The sequence below is a fragment of the Diceros bicornis genome, chromosome 20 (genome assembly GCF_020826845.1).
Source record: "Diceros bicornis minor isolate mBicDic1 chromosome 20, mDicBic1.mat.cur, whole genome shotgun sequence".
Classification (NCBI taxonomy): Eukaryota; Metazoa; Chordata; class Mammalia; order Perissodactyla; family Rhinocerotidae; genus Diceros; species Diceros bicornis.
This window is the reverse complement of record NC_080759.1, coordinates 8,147,395-8,170,655: the sequence shown is the minus strand read 5'-3', so window position 1 is coordinate 8,170,655 and position 23,261 is coordinate 8,147,395. Positions and strand designations below refer to the sequence as shown.

The 23,261-nt window shown below is 37.4% G+C and overlaps 1 protein-coding gene across 2 annotated transcripts in view; it reads left to right on the top strand.

Moving 5' to 3' along the window:
* Positions 1-23,261, top strand: part of LOC131419114 (Golgi-associated RAB2 interactor protein 4-like) — a 101,953-nt gene that overhangs the window by 49,713 nt on the left and 28,979 nt on the right. Inside the window, exon 3 of one of the 2 annotated variants that reach the window (XR_009223145.1) lies at positions 16,069-16,657. The exons of the other annotated variant lie outside the window; for it this stretch is intronic. The gene's annotated coding sequence lies outside the window, so the exon portion shown is untranslated. Of the gene's footprint in view, positions 1-16,068; positions 16,658-23,261 lie in introns of those variants that run through there. 2 annotated transcript variants of the gene reach the window in all.

Here is a 23,261-nt window from a genome sequence, read left to right as displayed (position 1 = left end):
CATCTTACATAGCCACAGTTTGTGACACCCCAAAACAATTACAATAGTAACATCAAAGATCACTGATTTCAGATCACCATAACAAATATAATAATAATGAAAAAGTTTGAAATATTGTGAGAATTAGCAAAATGTGACACAGAGACACAAAGTGAGCAAATGCACTTGGAAAAATGGTACTGGAAGACTTGCTCAGTGCAGAGTTGCCACAAACCTTTATTTGTAAAAAGCACAGTATCTGTAAAATGCAATAAAGTGCAGCCCAATAAAACAAGGTATGCCTGTACTACAATGAACATGGGAATGCAGATATCTCTTTGATATCTTGATTTAAAATCTTTTGGATATATAACTAGACATTGGACTGCTGGATCATAAGGCAAGTCTATTTTTAATTTTTTAGAAATCTTCATACTGTTTTCCATAGTAGCTGCACAATTTTACATTTCTACCCACAGCATACAAGAATTCCCATTTTTTCCACATCTTTACCAATGCTTGTTAATCTTTTTTATTTTTGATAATAGCCATTCTAACAGGTGGGAGGTGATATCTTATTGTGATTTTGATTTGCATTTCCTGATGATGATTGATATTGAGCATCTTTTCATATATCTATTGGCCATTTATATGTTCCTTTGGAGAAAATTCTATTCAAGTTCTTTGCACACTTTTTAATTGGAATATTTGGGTTTTTCCTATTGAGTTGTATAAGTTCCTTATATATTTGGAAATTAACCCCTTATCAGATATACAGTTTGCAAATATACTTTCCCATTCCATTGGTTGCTATTTCATTTTGTTGATTGTTTCCTTTGCTATGCAGAAGCTTTTTAGTTTGCTGCAGCCCAATTTGCTTATCTTTACTTTTGTTACCTGTGGTTTTGGCAACATATACAGAAAATCATTGCCAAAATCAGTATTATAAAGCACTCCCCCTGTCTTCTTCTGTGAGTTTTACAGTTTCAGGTCATACCATTTTATTGATAAATACCTATATTAATAAAGAAGAAAAATCTCAAAAACACAACCTATCTTTACAAGGGGCTAGAAAATAAACAAACTAAGCCCAAAGTTTACAGAAGGAAGAATATAATAAAAATTAGAGCACAAATAAATCAAAGCGAGGATAGAAAAATAACAAAAAAGATCTACAAATGTGAGTTAATTTTTTTGAAAGATAAAATTGACAAAACTTTAGCTAGACTAAGAAGAAAAAGAAGAGCCTCAAATAAAATTAGAAATGAAAGAGGATACATTACAACTGATGCCACAGAAATACAAAGAATCATAAGAGAATACTACTATTATATGCCAATACATTGGATAACCAAGAAAACATGAATAAATTCCTAAAAATAATAAGACTGAATAAAGAAGAACTAGGAAATATAAACAAAGTAATAATGAGTGAGGAGACTAAATTAGTAATCAAAAATCTCCCCAACAAAGAGAAGCCTAGGACCAGATGGCTTCATGGGTAAATTCTACTAAACATTTAAAGAAGAATTAAATACTTTTGAAGACGCCAATCCTTTTGAAACTCTTCCAAAATATTGAAGAGGAAGGAATAGTTCCAAACGCATTTTATGAAGTCCCCATTATCCTCATACTGAAGCCAGACAAGAAAAATATAATTAAATAAATTACAGGCCACTATCCCTGATGAACACAGATGCAAAAATCGTCAACAAAATTCTAGCAAATTTAATTCAACAGCGCCTTAATTATACACTATCATCAAGTGGGATTTATCCCCGTTATGCAAGGATGGTTCAACATGTACAAATCAATAAAAGTGATACACATTAACACAATAAAGAATAAAAATCACATCATAGTCTCAATAGATGCAGAAAAAGCATTTGAAAAAATTCAACACACGTTCTTGATAAAAATGCTCAACAAAGTAGGTATAAGGAACATACTGCAACATAATAAAGGCCATATATGACAAGCCCATAACTTTCATTAGAGTCAATGGTGAAAAACTGAAAGCTTTCCCTCTAATATTAGGAACAAGACAAAGATGCTCACTCTCACTGCTTCTATTTAACATATAGTGGAAGTCCTAGCCAGACCAATTAAGAAAGAAAAAGAAATTAAAAATCCAAATTGGAAAAGAAGTTAAGTGGTCTCTGTTAGCAGATGACATAATCTTAAATGTAGAAAATCCTAAAGACTCCATCAAAAAGCTGTTAGAATAAATAAATTTAGTAAAGTTTCAAAAGATAAAATCAACATACAAAAATCAGTTTGTTTCTATACATTTACAATAAAGTATACAAAAAGTAAATTAAGAAAAACAATCCTATTTATAATAGCTTCAAAAATAATAAAATACTTGTAGAGACTGCTGGGAAGCTGATGGTGTAGGAAGACTCTGAATTCACCTCCTCCCATGGACACAACAAATTTACAACTACCCTGGGAAAAATTACCCCTGAGAGAGAACCGGAAACTGGATAAAAAGAACCCTCACAAAAAGGGACAGTGCTGACTGAGGTGGAAGAGGCAGAAATTCCTTTCTGGAGAGGAAAAAGCCACATTCTAGCCATGGCACTTCATAGCCAGGAGAAATCTTAAGGTATGAAGCATTCCCTTGAGGAGCAGGGGATCTGAGCAGGAGAGCTTTGCCATAATTAGTAGCTTTTGAACTCAGCACAACGGAGATGAGTGCCATAATATCCGGCTTTGCTGGCTATTAAATAAAATGGGGAATACCCCCAGAAAAGCTATCAAACATAACAGAAAGAAAAGCCTGCTCTTAAAGGGCCCATGCACAAATTCACCCATTTTGGAATGCAACCTAAAATCACCAGAACAGAAGGTACACAGTCCTATGGTGAAAAGAGAGTCACGTGATAGGCTCTGGGCACATATTAGTGAGGCAGGAGGGAGAGAGCACCACCTCCCCAGGGACTTAGATTTGGCAGCAGCCATTATTGTGACCTAGTACACGTGTGCAGATGCTGGCAGATGCCATTGGAGTTTTCCCCTAGTCTGTTAGTGCAGGGGTCTGCCCCACCCCCTAGAGCACCAATTTAATTCAGCTCAGCCAGGGCAGGCAGCCTGTCCTAGGGACTGGCCCCACCCCACAGTAAGCCCTCAGGCAACTTAGGTGGGATGTGTGGGACTTGGCAGTGGGGCCAGTAGGTTCACCCCCTGTGGGGCATGGCATGTATGAGGGGCAGGCCTGCACTGGTGGAGTCTGTGGGGCCCCTGCAGTGAGGTGAGTGGGTCTGCTTCAGTGGGCAGGGTATGTGCATGGGGCAGGACTGCACTGATGGGGTACATGGGCCTGCAGGTGATGAGGCTTACCAGCTGAAGTAGACTTCTGCCTCTCAAACAGCCACATAGGGGATTGGCCCCACATTCCAATGCCTGAAACAATTATGTGCTGCCATACCCGGGGCTGACCCCACCCAGCTGCACTACTTGGAGAGCTGACAACAGCATTGCAGGCCAGAGGCCTACAGCAATTGTAAGCCCCTAAGCCTAGCAACCAACCATGCTGTGGGCCTACTCATTTAGTAGAAAAACTGCAGCAGGAATGTGCTATTACACCTTGCAGCCAACTGTGCTGGGGATCCCCATACCTAATAAAGTGACTGAAGGGACCATAACAGCTACACACAGCTGAGCATTACAACCAGCCAGCCAGGGGGACAGCCTAGCCTCCCCGTACAACTGCAGCAACAGCAACCCCAACACAACAGAAGGACACACGTAGCCCACACAGGGAATACTCTTGCAACACTAGGAACTGTTGATGAGAGGGAAGCATGCTGCGGGGCCTCATAAGGCATCACTTGCATAATGCCACTTCTCCAAGGTCAGGAGATGTAGCTGATCTACCTAATACATAGAAATAAACACAGAGAAAAAGGAAAAATGAGATAAAGGAATATGTTCCAAATAAGGGAACAATACAATTCCTCAGAAAAAGAATTAAATGAAACAGAGATAAACAATCTACCTGATAAAGAGTACAAACTAATAGTCATAAGGATGCTCACTGACTGGGGAGAAGAAAGGATGAATTCAGTGATAACTTCAACAAAGAAATGGAAACTACAAAAAAGAACCAATGGAAACAAAAAATACAATAATGGAAATTAAAAATTAATTAGAAGGAATCAATAGCAGAGTAGATGATACAGAAGAGCAGATCAGTGAGCTGGATGAAAGATGAGAAGAAATCACCCACGCTGAACAGAAAAAAGAAAAAAACGAATGAAAAAGAATGAGGAGAGTCTAAGAGACGAGACCTCTGGGACAACATCAAGTGTACTAACATCCATAATATAGATGTCCCAGAGGGAGAAGAGAGACACAAAGGAGCAGAGAAGCTATGTCAGGAAATAATAGCTGAAAAATTTCCTACCCTAAGGAAGGAAACAGACATCCAGGCACAGGAAGCACAGAGAGTACCAAACAAGATGAACCCAAAGAGGCCCACACCAAGACACATCGTAATTAAAATGTCCAGAATTAAAGATAAAGAGAGCATCCTACAAAAGTGCAAGAGAGAGACAAAAGGTTACATACAAAGGAAACCTCATAAGCCTATCAGCTTACTTCTCAGCAGAAATCTTACAGGCTAGAATGGAAGAGCACAATATATTTAAAGTGCTGAAAAGAAAACCCTACAGCCAAGAATACCCAGCAAAGTTATCATTCAGAATGGAAGGAGTGATAAAAAGTTTTTGACACAAGCAGAAACTAAAGGAGCCTATCACCAATAAACAAGCCTTACAAGAAATGCTAAAGAGATTTGTTTAAGTGGAAAAGAAAATACCACAAATAGAAATAAGAAAATTATCAAAAAACCCAAAACAGAACAATAAAACCACTGATAAGGCAAATATACAGTAAAGGTATCAGATCAACCACCTATGAAGCTAATGTGAAGGTGAAAATACAAAAATACTAAAATTATAGATTTCCATGATAAAAGGGTAATGCATAAAACACACAATAAAGAGGTTAAATATGATATCAAAAACATAAAATATGGGAGGAGGGGACTAAAAGAGGAGAGCTTTTAGCAAGAGGTCAAACTTAAGAGACCAGCAACTTAATATAGATTACTATGTACATAGGTTATCATATGAACTTCATGGTAATCACAAACCAGAAACCTATAATAAATACACAAAAAATTAAGAGAAAGGAACCCAAACATAATACTAAAGAAAGCCAACAAACCACAAGGGAAGAGAGCAAGAGAAGAAGATAAGAACAGAGAAAAATTACTAAAACACCCAGAAAAAAAGTGACAAAATGGCAATAATCACATACTTATCAATAGCTACTTTAAATGTCAATGGACTAAATGCTCCAATGAAAAGGCATAGGGTTGGGGTCGGCCCCGTGGCATAGTGGTTAAGTGTGTGTGCTCCACCGCTGGCGGCCCGGGTTCGGATCCTGGGTGCACACCGAGGCACCACTTGTCAGGCCATGCTGTGGCGGCATCCCATATAAAGTAGAGGAGGACAGGCACAGATGTTAGCCCAGGGCCAGTCTTCCTCAGCAATAAAAAAAGAGGAGGACTAGCTTGGATGTTAGCTCAGGGCTGATCTTCCTCACAAACACACATACACACACACACACACACACACACAAAAGGCATAGGGTGGGTGAAGGGATTAAAAAACAAGACCCATATATATGCTGCATACAAGAGACACAATTCAGACCTAAAGACACTCATAAACTGAAAGTGAAGGGATGGAAAAAGGTACCCCATGCAAATGGCAATGAAAAGAAACTTGGGGTAGCACTACTCATATCAGACAAGATAGACTTTAAAACAAAAACTGTAACAAGAGACAAAGAAGGGCACTACATAATGATCAAGGGAACAATCCAACAAGAGGCTATAACACTTGTAAATATCTATGCACCTAGTGTAGGAGCACATAAATATATGAAGCAATTATTAACAGACATAAAAGGAGAAATAGACAGTAACACAATAATAGTAGGGGACTTTAACACTCTGCTTATGACAATAGATAGATCATCCAAACAGAAGATCAGTAAGGAAACATTGGCCTTAAATGACACATTACACTGGATGGACTTAGTAGATATATAAAGGACATTCCATCCCAAAACTGCAGAATACACATTCTTTTTGAATGCACATGGAACACTCTCCAGGATAGATCACATATTAGTCCACTAAACAAGTCTCAATAAATTTAAAAAGAGTGAAATAATACCAAGCATCTTTTCTGACCACAAAAGTATGACACTATAAATCAATTACAGGAAGAAAATTGGAACAACCACAAATACGTGGAGATTAAACAAAATACTACTGAACAACTGTGGGGTCAATGAAGAAATGAAAAGAGAAATCAAAAAGTATCTGGAGAAAAATGAAAACATGACATGTCAAAATTTATGGGACACAGCAAAAGCAGTTCTAATAGCAATACAGGTGTACTTCAACAAATGAGAAAAATCTCAAATAAACAATTTAATAGTGCACCTAAAGGAACTAGAAAAGGAAGAACAAACAAAGCCAAGAATCAATAGAAGGAAGGAAATAATAAAAATTAGAGCAGAAATAAATGAAATAGAGACTAAAAAAAAAGAAAAAAGAAAAAAGAAAAAAATAGGAAAATAATCAATGAAACTAAGAGCTGGTTCTTTGAAAAGATAAACAAAACTAACAAACCATTAGCCAGATTCACCAAGAAAAAAAGAGAAGGCTCAAATACATAAAATCAGAAATGAAAGAGGAGAAATTAACAGACTCCTCAGAAATACAGAAGATTATAAGAGAATACTGTGAAAAGCTATATGCCAACAAATTGGATAATCTAGAAGAAATGGATAAATTCTTAGAATTATACAACCTTCCAAAACTGAATCAATAAGGAATAGAGAATTTGAATAGACCAATCACTAGTAGGAGATTGAAATGGTAATCAAAAACCTCCCAAAAAATAAAAGTCCAGGACCAGATGGCTTCCCTGGTGAATTCTACCCGACACTCAAGGAAGACTTAATACCTATCCTTCTCAAACTCTTCCAATAAGTTGAAGTGGAGAGGAAGCTTCCTAACCTTACTATGAAGGCAACATTACTCTTGATACCAAGGACAACACAAAGAAAGAAAATTACAGGCCAATACCACTGATGAACATTTATGCAAAAATCCTCAAAAAATATTATCAAATTGAAATCAAATATACATTAAAAAGTCATACACCATGATCAAGTGGGATTTACCGCAGGGATGCAAGGATGGTTCAGCATCCACAAATCAATCAATATGATACACTACATTAAAAAAATGAAGAAAAAAATGACGTGATCATCTCAATAGATGCAGAGAAAGCATTTGACATGATGCAACATCCATTTATGATAAAAAATCTGAATAAAATAGGTATAGAAGGAACATACCTCAACATAATAAAGGCCTTATATGACAAACCCACAGCTAACATTATACTCAATGGAGAAAAACAGCTATCCCTCTAAGATCCGGAACCACACCAGGGTGCCTACTTTTGCCGCTGTTATTAACATAGCGTTGAAAGTCCCAGCCAGAGCAATCAACCAAGAAATAGATAAAAAAGGGATCCAGATTGGAAACGAAGAAGTGAAACTATCACTATTTGCAGATGACATGATTTTACATATAGAAAACTTGAAAGAATCCAGCAAAAAACTTTTAGAAATAATAAGTGAATACAGAATTTTGCAGGATATAAAATCAACATAGAAAAATCAGTTCCATTTCTATATACCTACAATGAACTGGCAGAAAGAGAAATTAAGAATACAATCCCATTTACAATTGTAACAAAAAGAATAAAATTCCTAGGACAGACGAATAAACTTAGCCAAAGAGGTGAAAGACCTGTGCACTGAAAACTATAAAACATTGTTGAAAGAAATTGAAGACACAAAGAAATGGAAAGATATTCTGTAAACTTGGATTGGAAGACTGAACATAGTTAAAATATCCATACATCCTAAGTCAATCTACAGATTCAATGCAATCTTTATCAAAGTTCCAATGACATTTTTCAGAGAAATAGAACAAAGAATCCTAAAATTTATATGGAACAACAAAAGACCCCAAATAGCCAAAGGAATCCTGAGAAAAAAGAACAAAACTAGAGCTATCACACTCCCTGATTTCAAAATATACTACAAACCTATAGTAATCAAAACAGCATGGTCCTGGCACAAAAACAGACACACAGATCAATGGAACAGAATCAAGAACCCAGAAATAAACCCATACATCTACGGACAGCTAATTTTTCACAAGAGAGCCAAGAACATACAATGGAGAAAAGAAATTCTCTTCAATAAATGGTGTTGGGAAAACTGGACAGACACATGCAAAAGAATGAGAGTAGACTATTATCTTACACAAAGCACAAAAACTAACTCAAAATGGATTAAACACTTGAATGTAAGAACTGAAATCATGAAACTTTTAGAAGAAAACATAGGCAGTATGCTCTTCGACATCAGTCTTAGCAGTCTATATTCAAGTACCACATCTGGGCAAGTGAAAAAATAGAAAAAATAAACAAATGGGACTACATCAGACTGAAAAGCTTCTGCACAGCAAAGGAAACCATCAATGACTACGCCAAAAGACAACCTACCAATTAGAGGAACACATTTGCAAACCATATATCTGATAAGGGGTTAATATCCAAAATATATAAAGAACACATACATCTCAACAACAAAAGCAAACAACCCAACTAAAAAATGGGTAAAAGATCCAAACACATTTTTTCAAAGGAGATATACAGATGGCAAACAGGCACATGCAATGATGTTCAACATCACTAATTATCAGGGAAATGCAAATTAAAACTACAATGAGATATCACCCCATACCTGTCAGAATGGCTCTAATTAACAAGACAAGAAATAACAAGTGTTGGAGAGGATGTGGAGAAAAAGGAACTCTCATACACTGCTGGTGGGAGTGCAAACTGGTGCAGCCACTATGGAAAACAGTATGGAGGTTCCTCAAAAAATTAGGGCTAGAACTACCATACGATCCAGCTATTCCACTGCTGGGTATTTTTCCAAAGAAAATGAAAACATGAATGCATAAAGATACATGCACCCCTATGTTCATTGTGGCATTATTCATAATAGCCAACACTTGGAAACAGCCTAAATGCCCTTCAAGGAGCAAATGGATAAAGAAGATTTGGTATATATACACAATGGAATACACTCAGCTGTAAAAAATGAAATCCAGCCATTTGTGACAACATGGATCGACCTTGAGGGTATTATGCTAAGTGAAATGTCAGATGGAAAAAGTCAAATACTGTATGATCTCACTTACAAATAGAAGATAAAAACAACAACAAATAAACACACAGATACAGAGATTAGATTGGTGGTTACCAGAGGGGAAGGGGGGAGAGCAGAGAGTGAAAGAGGTGATTAGGCACATGTATATGGTGATGGATGGTAATTAGCCTTTAGGTGGTGAACATGATGTAAACTACACAGGAATCAAAATGTAATGTTGTACATCTGAAATTTATATAATGTTATAACCCAATGTTACCTCAATAAAACAAAAAACAAAACAAACAAAAAATAAACTACTTACAAATAAAATTAACCAAAGAGGTGAAAGATTTGTACTGTAAAAACTACAATATATTCATGAAAGAATTTAGAGAAGGCACAAATAAATTGGAAAATATTCCATGTGCATGGATTGGAAGACTTAATATTGTTAAAATGTCCATTCTGCCCAAAGTGATCTACAGATTCAATGCTATTCTCATAAAAATTCCAATGTTATTTTTTACAGATGTAAAAAAAATCTAAAAATTCATATGAAACAACAAAAGGCCCAGAATGGCTAAATGGATCATGAGAAAATAGGAAAAATCTAGAGGCATTACCATTCCTGATTTCAAAATATATTACAAAAGTACAGTAATCAAAACAGTATGATACTGGAATAAAAAACATGAACACATAGATCAATGGAACAGAATAGAAAACCCAGAAATAAATCTACACATATACAAACAACTGATCTTTAACAAGTGTAACAAGAATACACAAATAAATCAAGAAAGAGTAGAAGAACAATAGAAAAGATCAACAAAACTAATGATTGACTTTTTGAAGAGATAAAGAAAATTGACAAAGCTTTACCTAGACTAAGAAAAAAACCCAGAAAAGTCTCACATAAAATTCAAAATGAAAGAGGAGACATTACAACAGATGTCATAGAAATACAAATCAAGAGAATGCCATGAACGAATTATACACCAACAAATTGGATAATCTAGAAAAAAAATTGATAAATTCCTAGAAATATACAACTGACCAAGACTGAATGATGAAGAAATTGAAAACATGAACAGACTAATAACGAGGAGGTTCAAATGAAGACAGCTAATTTAAATATCCTGGGAAGTATTTCAGGTACTATTACAAAGCATATATAAAATTTTTAGCTTCTGAGACTGAAGAGGATATGGAGAAAAGGAAACCCTCATACATTGCTCATGGGAATGCAAACTGGTGCAGCCACTATGGAAAACGGTATGGAGATTTCTCAAAAAATTAAAAATAGAAATACCTTATGATCCTGCTATTCCAATGCTGGGTATTTATCCAAAGAACATGAAAACACTAATTGGAAAAGATATATGCACCCCTATGTTCATTGCAGCATTATTCACAATAGCCTAGACTTGAAAGCAATGTAAGTGCCCATCAACAGAGGAATGGATAAAGAAGATGTGGTATATATCTATACAATGGAATACTAATCAGCCATAAAAAAGGACAAAATCATGCCATTTGCAATGACATGGATGGACCTTGAGAGTATTATGCTAAGCAAAATAAGTCAGACAAGGGAAAATACTGTAGGATTTTACTCACATGTGGAAGATAAACAAACACGTAGATAAGGAGAACAGATTGGTGGTTACCAGTGGGAAAGGGGGTGGGGGGAGGGCAAAAGGAGTAAAGGGTCTACATGTATGGTGATGGATGAAAACTAGACTTTTGATGGTGAACACGATGCAGTCTATACAGAAGCCAAAATATAATGATGTACACCTGAAATGTGCACAATGTTATAAACCAGTGTAACTGGTTTTATTATAAAATAATAAAAAATTTTAAAAAATTAAATGTTAATCCAGTAAAAATACATATTGACTGGTTAGTATTTAGTCACCTTATTAATTAGTAAGTACGTATCGACCACTTAGAATTCATTCTTTCATTTATTTGCTAATTCAATCACTATTTATCTACAACTAATAGTCCTCAATCACTTTTATAGATAATAGAGATACAATAATGAATTTAAAAGACAAGAATCTCTGCCCTGGTGTGATTTGTCTCATATGCAACTAAGGAAAACATACTTAGCCAGCAATGGAGATATAAAAATGAACAATACAGTCATCATAAGTGTCCTCAAGAAACATCATGACATCTGGGAAAGAATTTACCACCCAATTTCAATTCTGTGATACATGTTAAATTAACAGAGGACACACCAGTTGATATTGAATTCCAAGAATATGCATTACCCACAGAAGGTGAAGTGAGGTCTACCTTATCTAAGTCTAATTGAGTAGAAAGGAGGAGACTATTTGCAGGCAGCCTATATCTCTTCTGGTCAGCAAGCTGGCCCACTGCTATAGAGCTGTTTTTCTTCAGAGAGTTCATGCTTGTTTGCATACAAACCCTAATTATATTTCCAGGTTATATTCATTATAGTACAGAAAAAATAATACCAATGGTCATGTTTGAAAGAATTATTCTACAGCTCTTCCACTAACCAGTAATGCCTTGAGCACTGTGGATGGCTCCAGAAGTGCTCTGGGAGTCTAGACAGGAGATTAGAGAGAACTGAGAAGAGACAGAACCATTGAAAAGATTACTACTAATATTGGTTTTTTTTTTTTTTCAGGGAAAGAGAATCAAGATGTGTAGTCAAAGATATAGAAGATATGATGAGTTAATAGTTGGAAATCAGAATTGATAGACTTGAAATAAGCTGGAAATAATTGGCAAATTAAGTGCAGATGACTGTAGATCTTTATATCCTAGTTTCCATAACACGGCTGAGGCATGCAAGAAGCACTGCAAGAGTCTTAGGAGATCAGACAAAGATGGGATCATATCTTCATGATGTGTATATTTTAATAAACTTATCCCATCCAACAGTATTCTTTTGAAATCACATTTCTTACAAGAGAGAATTCAACTATTGTGAAATAAATAATTCACGTAACAAGAGTGGATCTTCTTTCATGTTCAAATGAGTACATCCTTGGGCCAATTTCCTCACATTTAATTAAGATAATTTGACTGCTTATTCAAATGTAATCTCCGTCATCATGAAATTTCCAGGTCATTATTAGACTTTAAGATAAATCTCATTATGTGAAAAAATGTGTAGCTGAAGTCATTTCCACTGGTTCTGAAAGGTAACATGAATACACCTCTCTGACAGTTTCCTGGTGGCTAATCCTTCTCTGCATGTTCAGCAGGGGCTTGTAAGTTCTGATGAATTCCTTTGCCACAGGTAGATCAGCATCTATGCCACAGAAATAGAAGCATAACTGCTACAGATCATAACTTACATGGAGGCTTGAGAAGATCAGTCTATAATTTAAAATGTAAATATCTAATGGGATAAATAATTTTATAGGTTATATTTTAAAAATCAAGTCAAAAGGAATTTACCATTATTTTATAATAAGGGATTCTATCTGTATTAAAAGCAAAGATATATTGATAGGGAAAAAGTTATTAGTGAATTGTGTAACAATAGGTGAGAACCTATCTCAAGCAGAGCTGTCCAGATTTCAAACCTTTTTATTTAAAAGATTTATTTAAAGCTTTTTTAAAAAGTTTTTTTTACATTATTTAAAACCTTTAAAAAATTACATCAATAAGAATGATTTTGTTGTCAAGCATGCAACATCATTGATGTCTAAAAAAAATATCACTTTTGAGGTCTTAAATTTATTAGCATACTTACATATTTACTGAAGGCATCTCTCAGGGATTCTTTGACTTTCTCATTTCGAAGGCTATAGATGAAAGGGTTCAACATTGGTGTTAAAATGGTATTCAGCACTGTGGCAAATTTGTTAATTTTCATTGCATTGCCCTTTTTTGGGCGAACATAAAGGAAGATGGAGCTTCCATAATGAAGTGTAACCACGGTGATGTGTGAAACACAAGTAGAGAATGCTTTCTGCCGTCCCTGAACAGAGGGGATTCTAAGGATAGTAATAACAATGTAGGTGTAAGACATTCCTGTCAGGAGCAAGGAGCCCAAGAGCAAAACAGCAGAGGCAATAAAGTCAGCCATCTCAGCCAGAGAGATATCTGTACAAGCCAGTGCTAGCAGGGGGGCTCTGTTACAGAAGAAATGTTGGATTTTATTTGGCCCACAAAAGATTATGGGTGCAGTTAAGATAGATGGAGCCAACATTGACAAAAATGCTCCCACATAAGATCCCAGAAGTAACAATATACATGTCTGTTTGTTCATGATGATGGCATACCTCAGTGGGTTGCAGATGGCAACATATCGATCAAAGGACATGACAGCCAGGATGAAGAATTCTGTAGATCTCAGAAGGAAGTAGAAGATAGACTGTGTGAGACATCCCACAAAAGATATTGCTTTGGTGAGGGGAAATATGTTGGCTACCATCTTAGGCAACACTGTGGAGGTGATGGCAATCTCAAGGAAAGAAAGATTGGCTACAAAGAAATACATAGGTGAATGCAGACGATAGTCACCACACACCAAAAGGATGATCATGGAGTTGCCAATCAGAGACGTCATGTACGTGAGCAGGAATGTGGAAGAAAGAAGAATTTCTGCTTCTTTTTCATTCTGAAACCCTAGAAGAATAAACTCAGTGACTCTGGTCTTGTTTCTCTGATCCATAACGTCCCCAGTTCAACCTGGAATAATAGAGTTTTTATGATTAATCCTTGCATCTTAATCCTGGATATACCCTGTCAATATCCATTAACTAACTTTTGTTTCCAAGGAGGGTTGTTAATTCAAACAAATGGTTATATTTTCAAAGTATAAATATCTCCTGAGATGAACTGTATAAGATTTAAGTGCTCAGGTGTGAGATTCACTCATTACAGCAGAATCAGTTCCACACTAAGATTGTGAGGACTTATACCTTGGGAAAACCTTTGGGACTTCTATCAGCGTAGGGAACCTAACAGTGGATTCAAGTCATGTGAAACAGACTCTTAGAAGTCACCCTTTGGGATAGATCTCTTATTGTGTGTTATTAATCCATTCACAATGTAATAGTATTTTGAGGTGCTAATAGAGTTGCAGTAAAATCTAATTCTATATTAATTTTTATGTGCCAGGACATTCTTTTGAGCTAACTGTATTATTTTATATGTGGAATAAAATTATTTTAAAATAAGTGACCATCATTATATAATAGGCACTTTCCAAAATCTCATGACTCCTGACTCACTGGCTCCAACTCCACATTGTCAAATCAGCTTCTAACAATATGAAATCAGCCTCACGTAATCTCTACGAAATCAGGCTCCATAGTGAATGAGATTATTACAGGTCTAATGTGGGTAAGGGAAAGGGTAAAACATGACTTCATTTACCACTATTGACTGTGTTTCTCTTAAGGTTTAGTCAGAGAGAGCAAATGCTCAGCAAGTAGTCTGGAAATATTGAACTTCTGAATTTTGACTAGCTGAGAGAAGCAACTCCAGCAAAAGATTGCCTACTTCATAGTAGAATTTGTAGGCCAGAAATATAGAAAAAATAGGGACATGTTGCAGAGAAGGGATTTTCTTACTTACTCACTAACCTGATTATTTGGGAGTATGTAGATTACATCATATATCTAGGTGATTGAAGGCAAAAAACACAGGTTAGGTGCCAAGAGATATTTCATATCCCATATTACAAGATACATAAAAGTTTGATATTAAGAATTTTAGATAACTGGGATTTTATTGCTTCTTTTTAATAGATTGATGGCTGAGGCTTGGAGAGGTGAATTAAAATTTGTCAGTCTCATAGAAGTTCGGTGGTAGAAATGAGACAATATCCTGAGTCTTCGGACTTGCATTTGCTGTTCTTTCTGGCTCAAAATATTAATTCCTTCTCTCATTCATTTCATTATTATACATTTACTGCTTAAGGAGGATTAGACCAAGGACAAAGATGAATTTCTGACATATGCATTCAAGGATGAAAATGGAAAGTGAAATCTATTTGGATTCATGTTGGTGTTTTCTCTGTGGTTCTTTGTAATGAATTTTTAGAATCTTATCACACAAATTAATTATTTTAATTACCAAGGCCTAAAATTTTCAATATGGTGACATTGTGTGAAGGGTTTTAATCAGATTGTTTGCCCATAATCATGCCAAAGGGAAGAAAATTTGATGAATTTGGTGGAGAAGGGAAAGATGATTTTGGAGTAAGGGGTAATACTAGGACATGCTCTTTCTGTAGACAAATAAAAGGGTAGTTTCAATTTGAGCAAATGAGGGGCATCTTGAGGGCACTATGATAATAACTGGCAAATGCAGGAAAGGCATAAACTAAACCATCAAGTGAAGACACTTAAGGACCCATATGGTTAACTACAAAATTTTGCATAAGGCTGGAACTAAGTGAAAGAATGAGGAGAAAGAACAGGAGGAAATCATAGTGATAGGGAGGATGAAAAGAAAAGAAATGGGAGCAAATAACACCAGTTGTAAGAGAAGAATATTGTAAGATCTCTACTTGCCTGCTGAAGAATACCTCAGAATTTTTATGGATGTTTACATTCATGTTTTCAGAACTGAACAGGGTCTCCCTTGTTACAGCTGCATAGTTTTGATGAAATCCATAGTTGGAATCACTTCTGTGGATTCATTCCTTTTTCTGACAGCCTCAGAATGTTGGGAAACAAAGGGGTGAAGGATATAGCCATGATTATAAAATAGTTTATAATGGCTTTGTCTGGAAATAATTGGTCTTCTCTCTTTGACTTGGAGGAAAGGCAATCAAGACTACAAAGTTTCTATGACCACATCCCTAAATCACTGCAACTTAGAAAGAGGATTAAAGCCTATATTCATCATTGCTGTTCCTCTGGAGGCAGGGCTTCTACTGCATCAATGGTCTGCAGAGAATAAATTATAAAAACAGTTATAATTAAGCAAGAAGTAAAAGTTTCACAAGTTTGGTGAAGAGAACATTTCTATAAGAAATGCACTTTTCCTCCTCCCTCCCCCTCAAAAGAAACAGCAACTTCTACAGATGTTTTGGTCCACAATTAATCATTAAAAGTGTACAGTGTAACTTATTGCCATCGACTTAGGAGCCAAGTTGTCACCTTCATCAACATCATCATAATTAGCATCAGAATCTATATTTATTGAATACTTATGTTTTAGATACTTTGTTAACATTTTTACATATATTATCTCTCTTACCCTAATGACAGTTATGTAAGATAGGTGATATTATTCTGATTTATGGTATTATTTCATATGATTAATATGACAAAGTATGTAAAATGTTAAAATGCTTTATGATTTTATACACTATAAACCATTATTTAAAAATAAATTACTTATTACACATTGCATTAAACGCTTTTGCATATTCTTTTTTTACTATGATTTTTCTATTTATGTATGTATGTATGTATGTATGTATGTTGTGAGGAAGATCAGCCCTGAGCTAACATCTGATACCGATCCTCCTCTTTTTGCTGAGGAAGATTGGCCCTGAGCTAACATCCGTGCACATCTTCCTCTACTTTATATGGGATGCTGCCATAGCATGGCTCGACAAGCAGTGAATCAGTGCTCACCGGGGATCCGAACCAGCAAACCCTGGGCCACCGCCGCAGCAGAGCATGCGCACTTAACTGCTTGCCCCAGCAGGCCGGCCCCTTCCAGGCATTTTATCTAAAAAAACATTTTATTGATGTATAGTCAACATATAACATTGTATTAGTTTCAGGTGTAACATAATGATTGGTATTTGTATACATTACCAAATGATCACCACAATAAGTCTAGTTACCATTCATCATCATATATAGTTACAAACACTATTTTTCTTCTGATGAAAACTCTTAAGATTTACTCTTAGCAACTTTCAAATATGCCATAGAGTATTAACTATAGTTACCATGTTGTACATTACACCTCCATGACTTATTTATTTTATAACTGGGAGTTTGTATCTTTTGATCCCCTTCACCCATTTGTTTCTCCTCCAATCCCCTCCCCTCTGGCTACCATCAATCTGTTCTCTGTTCCTATGAGCTTTTGTTGTTTTGTTTTTTAGATTCCACATATAAATGAAATCATAAAGTATTGGTCTTTCTCTGTCTGACTTATTTAAATTAGCATAATGCCCTCAAGGTCCATCTATATTGTCATAGATGGCAAGATTCCATTCTTTTTTATGGCTGAGTAGTATTCCATTATGCACATATACGTATATGCATATATATACCACATTTTCTTTATCCACTCATCCATCGATGTACACTTAGGTTGTTCCATATCTTGGCCATTGTAAATAATGCTGCAGTGAACATGGGGGTGCATATATCTTTTCATTTATGATATATAACTAGTGTTTTCATTTTCTTCAGATAAATAGGCAGAAGTGGAATTGCTGGATCATATGGTAGTGCAATTTTTAATATTTTAAGGAGACTTTATACTGTTTTTCATAGTGGCTGCACCAATTTACATTGCCACCAACAATGCATGAGGGTTCCCTTTTCTCTACATCCTTGCCAGCACTTGTTGTTTCTTATCTTTTTGATAATAGCCATTCTAACAGGTGTGAGGTGATATTTCCTTGTAGTTTTGATTTGCATCTCCCTGATGATTAGTGATGTTGAGCATCTTTTCATGTGCCTCTTGGCCACCTGTATGTCTTCTTTAGAAAAATGTCTATTCAGATCCTCTGCTGGTTTTTTAATTGAATTTTTCTTGTTTTTTGCTATTGAGTTTTATGAGTTCTTTATATATTTTGGATATTAGCCTGTTATGGGATATATGATTTGCAAATATTTTCTCCCATTCAGTAGGTTTCCTTTTCATTTCGTTGATGATTTCCTTTGCTGTGCATAAGCTTTTTAGTTTGATGTAATCCCACTTGTTTATTTTTGCTCTCGTCTTTGCTTTTGGAGTCAGATCCAAAAACTCATTGCAAAGACCAATGTCAAGGAACTTACTGCCTATGTTTTCTTTTAGGAGTTTTACAGTTTTCAGTCTTCTATTCAAGTTTTTGATACATGAGTTAGTTTTTGTGTATGGTGTAATATAGTAGTTCAGTTTCATTCTTTTGCATGTGGCTGCCCAGTTTTCCCAGCACCATTTATTGAAGAGACTGTCCTTTCCCCCTTATATACTCTTCCCTCCTTTGTCATAAATTAATTGATCATATATGCATGGGTTTATTTCTGGGCTCTATTCTGTTCCATTGATCTATGTGTCTTTATTTATGTCAATACCATACTGCTTTGATTAATATAGCTTTGTAATATAGTTTGAAGTCTGAGAGCGTGATGCCTCCAGCTTTGTTCTTCTTTCTCAAGATTTCTTTGGCTATTTGGGGTCTTTTTGTGCTTCCATGCACATTTTAGGATTATTTGTTCTATTTCTGTAAAAAATGCCATGAAATTTTGATAGGGATTGCATTGAATCTGTAGATTGCTTTGGGGAGTATGAATATTTTAACAATATTAATTCTTTCAATCCATGAACCTGGAATATCTTTCCATTTGCTTTTGTCCACTTTTTTTTTTGTGTGTGAGGAAGATTAGCCCTGAGCTGACATCTGCTGCCAATCCTCCTCTTTTTGCTGAGGAAGATTGGCCCTGGGCTAACATCCATGCCCATCTTTCTCTACTTTATATGCAGGACGCCTGCCACAGCATGGCTTGATAAGTGGTGAGCAGGTCCACGCCTGGGATCTGAACACACAAACCTCAGGCTGCTGAAGTGGAGCACGTGAACTTAACCACTATGCCACCAGGCCATTAACCAGTATGCCACCGGGCCAGCCCCTGCATATGTCCACTTTTAAATATTCTGATTCACTGAGACATGAGGTGTGATCCCTGCCATGAAAGGCTTATAATTTAATCAAGGGTGAAAAAGACATACACATGTGAAAAAACCAATAATTTTTATAAATATGTTAATTCCTACTTATGAATATATAGTGAGGAAAATACATTTCTGTACATTAAGAAATTGTGGGAATAATGATTCCAAAAGAATATTCCATTACAGCAAATTATCTTTCTTATAGATTAGAGAAGTGGTTATAGAAACAAAAGCTACACATATAAATCACCCAATCAATAGACTGATGGTTTCCATTCATACAGACATCTGGTCATTCAGATAAAAACTCAGGATAATCTGTTTCAGCCTTGGATGTTTAATAAGCTATCTTCCCAAATAATCTGTTTTTACTTTTTCTCTTAAGCCTCTAGGATGAATTATAAAATTTTGGTAGCCTTTCATGATCTTTTTCTGTCTCTTCTAGGTCCTCATATTCTCTCTCTTTTCCCTCACTCTCCATCTCTACTGGACTTCATTTAGTTCTTTATGTACCACAGGCTATTTCTCAAGTTATAGTTAACATATCTAAATTCTCTGTGACTGGAATTTTCTCACTACATTCTACTATGTTTACCAGTCTAAAGCCTCACATAATCTGAATAATCTTTTCTTCTATAAGCATGACCAGATTCTCAGCTAAAGTAGCCTCTATGCAAATTCATTATACTTTTATTGTATCTGTAGCATTTCTAATACTTACATTAATTATAATATCGGTTTTCCCAAATAACCTAAACATTTAATGGGATCTGAAAATGTATTTGCTTTATTCATACTCTATCTAAAATATTAATCCCATTGTCTGTAAACCCATCTCCATAAAGATAGTATGAATGGATTAATGAATGGATGAATGAGTAATGCAGGAAAAAGAGTATGTTGGGAAAAGAAATTCAACTCTATTTTGTAAACTTAATTTAAGTGGCTAAGGAACAGCCAAGTGTGGATTTAATGTATTCAGGAGGATAAATAAATTTGGAATTTATGTCAGAGCAGAAGGGTCAGAGTTCAAGGTCTTTGAATTTATGGACATAGAATAGATTACCAAGGGGAGAGGGCAGCAGAGGAGATGATAGAGTTCAGAGGAAAAATTTTTTAAGTGGTGTTAGATGTAAAAATTTTAAGGAGAACCTTGTCAAAGTGACAGTGCCATAAAAATGTAAAATATTGGGAAGTTTAAGAAATAATAAGTAAGATGTCATCATTCACCATTTCTAGAATAGACTTAATGGAGTGATTAATGATGTCAAAGAACTTTTTATCACTTTCATCAGATAATAAAAAGTTTAAATGAAAAAACTCCTTAAGATTACACTCTCTAGAAGTTAAGATGTAAATGAATTCTACAAAGTAACAGGATTCAGTAACTAGAACACATTGAGAGAAAAGTAAAAAATGATTTTGTTTCTTCTGTTTTGTTTTCATTGTGGTGAAGACACTTGGTTATGCTGAGTGTAATTGTGAGTAGAAACAGAAAGTTTGAAATTATAAGAACAGTGTTTCACTAATTAAACCATTACTTCTGGGAGTGACATCACAAAGATGGCAGAGTAGGAGATCCCAGCCTCTGTTCCCTCACAAAGATAAACAAGTAGTCAGCTATTCACAAATGAAAAAAGCTCTGGGAGAGCTCAGGTGTCCATTCAAGAAGCTGCAGCAACACAATAGAGCAAAAAACCTGAGAATAACTGCACAGAAAGGGTAGGAAGAATAGTTCCATTTTCCCCACATCATCCCATCCCCCAGGCCAGCACTGCTCAGTGCCAAGAGTGAACTCCTTGGCCTGAAAGAGTTCCCGTCACCAGGAAAAGGACAGGGAATGAGTGACCACCTTTTATAGCCTTTCGGGGACACTGCATGAAGGACTCCACCAAGAGACTGGCACAGTGGAGACAATTAGAGATGGCTAGGAATAAGGAAGAAGAGCAGGGGCTACCAGTATCAGCAATGTGGCTGGAGTCCCCACAGTTTCCAGTGGCCTGCTCTGGAGAGGACCCCAGAAGACTTTGCAGATGCTGCAGACCCTCCTCCTAAGCTTTCATCATTGAGACCCTCCTCAGAGGCCCCAGCAGACTTCTCCACAGAAGACCCCAGCAGTTTTCACTCCTGAGGAAATCAACAGCCAGCAGAGCCACCACAGACCCCCTGCAGATTTTGCTGCTGAGTTTTTGCCCCACAGATTTTCATGTTCACAGACACAAGCTGCCTGACTCCCTCTTTACTCCCTTCTCCTCCTCTTCCTGCCAGAGCTGGGATCCTTACCAACAGACTACCACGGCCTCTGCAGGTGTGTGCCTGCAAGAGGCCAGACTAGGTCCCTGCAGCCAACTCCCACCACCCCCATGCACACCTGTGGAAAGTTCCTGCAGCCACACAACTGCACAGAGACAGTCAAGACTACACAGCTGCTTGTGGGCTTGGTTCCAGCCCTGTGTTCTGTCACTGGCCAGCACCACTATGAGCACCTGCAACCAGCCCCTGCAGCTAGGCACCTGCAATGCCACTGGTTTGACTCTCTTCACTGTCTTCCACTGTCGTACTTGTTCTCACAACTAGCCCCTAAAACTGCATGAGTGTATATCAACAGCCCAGGTGTCTGCAGCTCTTGGGTGCTTGGAGCTAGTCCCAATTTCTATCACTGGCCTGTACAGCAGACATGCACCTGTATGTCACTGCTCCAACTACCTGTCAATGGCCACCACTGCCATGCACATGCCTATGTCTAGCCCCTGCAGTCATATGAATCCACATTGATAGTCCAGGTCCCTGCAGCTGCTCGTATACCAGCATTTGGCCCTGGAGCCTGCTGCTAGCCCTGGCCCTTGCCACTGTGCATGTGCCTGCATTAGGCCCCTGTCACCATACAGGAACCTGTACTCATCCCTGCAGGCAAGCTTGTGCACACCACTGGCTCCAGCCATCAATGCCATCTACCTTGGTCCCTAGTTGCTGAACCTGGAATGCTGCTGAGGACCCCAACAGCCTTTGCAACCTCCTTCAGCTCTCACCAAGGATCAGGTGGTTGTCAATGCTCTGGACACTACCTGCCTGAGCAAACAAGACACCAAGCCCACCCGGACTCAGAGCCACCACATGCCCCTGCACTTGGTGCCCTACATATCTTGACCTGGAATCTCGCTCTCGTGTGGCCCACCTACAAGTAAAGATCTTTCCTTACCAAAGTCAGTCCTAAAAGTTTGGAAAAGGTGACTGCTTCTTCAAATGTGCAGATATAGAAGTGATGTCAGCAAGACATCAATTTGAACCACTCTCTGTGTATGAAAATACCTTCCCAAGAGCCAAAGATTACAGGTGAGGAATTATAGCACCTGATTAAAGTGCATAAATAAGAAAAGATGCATTGAGAAAGGTAGAAAAGAGATTCACATAACCCCCATTATCCCTCCACCAAGCCCAGGCAGCCCAGCTCAGAGAGAGACACCTTCCTCAGGCGAGGAGAGTAAAGTGAGCATCCAACTTCACCACAGACTTCAGAGTTGGCCCACCCCAGCACTAGGCCAGCTCATGTGCCTCGGTGGCTCCTGCATGCTCCAACAAACCCAGGCTCTAGGCATACCCCAGTGCCTACTGGCTCCAGTAGCCCCAAGTGGCATCTTTGGCACTGGGCTCCCATGAACCTAGACAATGGCTTACCCCAGCATCTTCCTACCACAGTAGCCTCAGGCACCTCCCATGGCCCCAGGCAGCTTCCACAGCAGAGCTCCAAATGGGCCTCCAGATCACTCTGACACTTGTGGCTCCAGTAGCCCCAAGTGGATCCCATGGCAGCAGGCTTCTGGCAGGCTCCTATAAAACCAGACCCATGTGTCACCCCAGCACCTGCAGGTTCCAGCATCCCCAGGTAGCTCCCACAGCCCTAGGCAGGTTCAATGGCACCAGGATCCCAGTAGTCTTCCACAAACTGAGGTCCCCAGGTCACCCTGGCACCAACCATCTCCAGCAGCCCCAGGAAGATCTTGCAGCCCAGGAAGCTCCCATGGCAGCAGTTTCCCAGCAGTCTCCAGTAAATCCAAGCCCTAGTCTCACCCTAGAATCTGCTGGATCCTGCAGCTCCAGGCAGCCCC